Raw genomic sequence first — 5,606 nt, forward strand, 5'->3', positions numbered from 1 at the left:
CCGAGAGAGGTTGATACATACTGCGAAACGACTTCTCGGGAGCCGCCACAAATTTAATCGTTTCACAAAAATTACATTAAAGCCCCGCCCCCGCTTGGGAGAGGTTTGTTTTACGCGATAACTTCGTGGCGAAGGAACGTTTCGCTGAAAAATTCATCGGGCCTAGGACAACAAGTTTTTTTCACGAGTTCCTACGATCAATAAAGGATCTTTGCTTTTTCATTACTAGACTGTGGATCTTTATGCGGGATAAAAATTGTCTGCGTCAACGCCAAGAGACAGGAGCCCGATAGACATTCGTCTCTTTCTTTAATCATTTCAACAAGTTGACATCGATGTTTTTAACCCTTGGCACTCGAATGGCGACTGTCAGGCGCCACTAAGCATTCCTGTATCATTATTCAAAATATTTTTTACATTATTAACTTTGTTTGTATTTAATGAATTACTAAACTTTTCAGTACTGTACGAGTAAATTGCACCATTTTCGTATGTATAGCATGAAAAAATGTACGTAGAAGGGAAATATTCTAGGTCGGAAGAAATGTTTCGTTTTAGAGCTAAAATGGCTTCGAGTGCAAAGGGTTAAATCATTTTAAACCTTCTGCAGTTTTAAATTTCACCTACTCATTTTTCCCATAAATGACCCTTTGCACTCGAAGCTATTCTAACTCTAAAACGAAACATTTCTTCCATCCTAGAATTTACTCGTACAATACTGAAATGTTTAGTATTTTAATAAATACAAACAAATTTAATAATGAAAAAAATAACAAGTGAAATACGGAACAGTGAAGGTACTAAAAGAATTCGAGAATATTGGTAGATAATTTTCAATGTGTACACCTGTTTCTCGCACAACCGACGCAGGCAAGTTTAATTTTCGATAAAGATCCGTAGTGCAGTAATCGGCGAGGTAAACTTGATCAAATTACGATGAAATTATGAAATTGTAACATTAATGGGTTCAGTCGAAAACGTAAAAGCGTTTTAATTCTAAGGATTCGGTACTGCCTCGTTTGCGAATGCGCGCAACCGCGATTAAAATGAAGCCAGTCGCAGTTAGAAATTATGAAACAGTATGAAACGAAATTAACGAAAAACGAAAAGGTAAAATTCGCTCGTACAAATCACCCCGCTGCTTTCCGTGGTGATCTGCAGCTTTACGACCGCCAAAAACCGTTCGTTTACTATCGTTTTTCCAGTGTTTGCCCATACCAGTTTTATGACGCCACGTTTCGCCCCTCCCCCACCATTTCCGCCAATTAATCGACTCGGGTACCATTCAATCAGCGATTCGCTGTATACTCAACGCCTTTCGATTTCTTCTTTGTCCCCCCGATTAGAAGTAGCTCGTATTCGATCGATATCCTAATATTCCACTCCAATATTCTCGGTGTATACAATCCCGCGATTTTTATTATCCCTTCCTCGAACCTCGAATCGCCGAGATCATTCGAGGTTTTGGTGCTTCGCGAGAGGGGAGCGTAAACATAAACGTCTCCGAGACTCGAGAATCGATTCTCCCTTATTTTTTATTGTCCAGCCTTTTTATTTAACGATTACTTTGGCTCTGTCATTGGTCGACTCGCTTTTACAAAGCGTCGGAACGATTTTCGCCGAGTTTCCTACGAGCTTCCGTCTTCTTTTTTTTTTTTCAAATTCGAACGCGCTGCGATCCTCGGAGAATCGTTTCCGACGATACATCGAAATGGTGGCTGCTTTTTTGAAAATAGAAGATGGCTGCAGTAATTGTAATTAACGTCACGTTAACACGGGAGAATTTTTACAGAATTTACAGAAGTTCGAAAATTCTACCGAGTCTCTTCAGCATTCGACGCCATATCGGTTTTCCCGCGAGATCAGTAAAGTAGTCTGTGCTTAATGTAACCGATTAAACGCCGAGAACAACTTAAGCTATACTGTACACTTCAGTTCTGTCGATAAGTATTTCTTCAAACGCTTCTTTAACGAAACATAGTATTGTCATTAGAATGAAAATGTCGCAGCGAAATTGTGGTACACTATAAGAGACACAATGACAGCGAAAATTAACATTTCTACTAAAATTTATGCAAAGGTAATATACAAATGATTACTATTTTATAGTAAATGATTAGAAAGTCTTTCTGCTTAATCCAAATAGTGTAAAACGATTGAAATGATCGAAAGAATTCTCATTCTCATCAAATTTTTCCCAGCTTTAATATTTAATATTAAAGATTTTTTTTACAGATAATTACCAAATGAAAAGTCCTAATTTTTTGCAGCTACAAAACTGTAACTTTCAGATCTGTATTACAATTTTCTGTAAGTCGAAATATTTGAAAATGGCGGAATTATTCGTTGCGAAACGGGTCAACGAAGTTCTTCCTGTTGCATAATCAGTTATAAATATTAAGTGATATTATCTAACAAGTAATAGATAAACACGCTCGATTGCATGTCAACAATGACCAGGTGGTATAAGTAATGAGAATAATTGGAGAAGTAGCAATAACAATGTCGAATTGTTCTGAGGGGAGTATTGGTAGTATTGGGAACTGTGACGTCATATGGCAGTAGCTCTCCTTTGGAAGCATCTTTGAAAAATACATATTCTACAGAAAAATTATAGAATTTTGAAACACAAAAGCCAGTCCAACAGTGTCAAGCATACACTTAACGAATCTATGGAAAAAATGTACACACAGGACCCAATTACTGTGCCTATATTAATTATATTTATTTTTAAAGCATAATGAATATTAAAAAATCATTAGATATTCAATTTCCCCCTTAAAAAAGAAACGAGTGGGGGTTGGCACCCCCACAGCAATTAGGTTCCTTATCCTATGCTAATTCTTGTTATTTCTATCAGTTTCGTTAACTTTGCAGTTAAGAGCATGCTTGAAAATAAACTAAATTAACGAAGGAATCGATAGAGTCAATGATAGACCCGTTGCCAGGGTTCACTTTGACCCGGAGATCCAATCTTCACCATTTTACTGCTAGAGGAAGTGTCAATTTTTCTGAAGTTCGCGTCGAACGGCAAGAAATGCCGTTACAGATGCCGTGATAGAATATGAAAAACATAAGCAAGAAATTGGCTGGCGAAAATACGGGGCGGAATTTTTTGACAGCCATTGTACGTGCGTCACATCTTCAATTCAAATGTAAAAATGAATGTTGCAGGATCAGAGAGTTGTCCTATATTTCAGTCGCCTAGAAAAAAAGTGTTTTTTCGAGCCAGAAGGAATGGAAAAACAGGAGAGGGACCGCGATTAGAAAACATTTAAACATTAAATCGTAGTGTAAAAACTGTTGGGTATCCCGAAGGTGCATGACCAAAAACGAGGATCAATCCCGTATCTCAATATTTTTCCCCTGCGTTGGCCGAACCCGAGAAAGAGCCTTTGTTTTTTCCACCTCTGTTTCCTTTAATATTAATTAATAACACCCTGCGCCAGACTACGACACTTTTCTCGGAGTTGTTTTCTTAGTGTGTTATTACTAGACTGCGGATGTTTATGCGAATGCAGGAAATGGGGTTTTTTTCACAGGAAATAGGTAAAGTTACGAGACCCGCACAGAAATTTGTTTCGTTAGTGGGAGATTCTATAAATGTGTTTTTTATATTGCTCATTTTGCATATTGCATATGGTCTGCATATTTTATTTTAACGACATATGCAAACATACAATGCATATTCCGAGAATATACATATGTATAATATATGTAATATATAGACTGCGGATGTGCGTGCAAGTAAAATATGTCAGAAAAATGTAAGTATTTTTCAAGGTGTGCACATGTCGTTAAAATAGAATATGAAAAACATATGTAATATGCAAAACATGGAAAATAAAAAAGGTATTTCTAGAATCTCCCAATAACAAAACAAATTTCTATCCACGTCTCATAATTTTACCTGTTTCCTGTAAAAATACTAATAACTAAACTGCTGATTTTTATGTAAATAATTTTCCTAACTTTTCTTGTGAAAGTCGGAGCTAGAGAAAAATTTATTTCTTTAACTAGAATATTTCTAGAAAATACAAGACCTATGATGTTAATTTCCTTTTTTTCTATGGCAGCCAGGACCAAATATTTCTTTACACCCTGTACGTTCAGAGAAATTAATATCATAGATCTTCCATTTTCTAGAAATATTTTAGTTAAGGAAATAAATTTCTCTCTGGCTCTGATTTTCACAAAAACAGTTAGGAAAATTATTTGCATACAAATCAGCAGTTTAGTTATTAAAGGAAACTGATCATTCTCGAGAAATTTTGAAGGATCTCGATGGCAACTACGGAACAGGTTTAACGATTATTCAAAAAATTTGTGATCTTCAACTTACCATAAAATCGTTGAAAGCGAGCTGGATGGGCTCCGAAAGGTTCTCACGATCCTGAATGATCAGTATTAAAGTTCTTGCGGTCTTAACTGGTCCTCGATGATCTTCATTAGCGCTTCAATCGTCGGATCAGTACCAAGAACTTTGATTGCACCTAAAAGATCTCGAAGAGTTTCGAAAAACCTTGATCACTGCCGGCGGAGGGTCTTCACGGTGCTCGAAAGAATAGCATTAAAGATTCGCTGCGTTTTATAGTTCTCGAAGAACCATTGCACTCGGGAAACGATCTCCACGGTCCCCCACTCGAAGATCCACATGGCGAACGATATAAAAAAATCACATTATCGGTGAAATTCAACTTGCATAATTGAACAATAAGCTTCGGAAGTTGACCGGGAGAAATTGTATTCGCAGAACGGTAAAAACGGAACTTTGGAAATGAATATTCTAGAGTATCAACAATTCTGTCGGTGATTCTGTGTCAACTTTTTTGTTTTTCCATTATGTTTTTTATGGAACTTTTACCGACACGTTTGTGACATTTTTCTAGTTCAAATGACACCGAACACGACACAATTTGGAATATCTTTTGCTCCTATCAATTCTCGATTATCCGAATCGACCGGTGGAACGTATCGGTTCGGATAATCGAGGTTCTACTATATCGCGGATTACAGAAGTAAATACTATCCAAACTGGGTCGTGTTTGGTCTCATTTTATTCAGAAAAATGTCACAGATATTCCGATAAAAGTTTCACGAAAAAATGATTAACGGTTCGACCGCAATATCCTTTTTGATCATCAACGTGGTCCGCGGCAACGAGTCTCTCACTGTCAGGCCGTTCGAAAAATCTGAAAAAATTCTACGACACGCGTTGTGGTATCTAGTTGAGCGTACCGAGTGTCGTTTGATCCAGATGTTAACACGTTTCAGCCACGATAAAAAATTGCGACGAGATGGAATTCCGCGAAGTAGCAGTTAAAAATCCGATTGGTGGGCGTCGCGTCGCGGCGCGTCAAGGAGGAAAGCGTCAGTGGTGGTTCGCGAGGCGAAGGGGGGTTGCGCAACGGTCCTCGGTGCCCCATGAAATTTTCATCGGACGTGTCACGATGAAATTGAAAATGTGCGTCAACCGGGTCCGGGAAGAGGGTGTGATATGCGTGCGATTTCGCCCGGCCGGCCGGGCCGGCGAAACGCGCATGGCCGGCCCGCGAACCGCTCGTATTTAAGGGCTGAACGATCGCGAATCTCGCCACTATCAGCCG

Source organism: Halictus rubicundus, chromosome 8, assembly GCF_050948215.1.
Source record: "Halictus rubicundus isolate RS-2024b chromosome 8, iyHalRubi1_principal, whole genome shotgun sequence".
Taxonomy (NCBI): domain Eukaryota; kingdom Metazoa; phylum Arthropoda; class Insecta; order Hymenoptera; family Halictidae; genus Halictus; species Halictus rubicundus.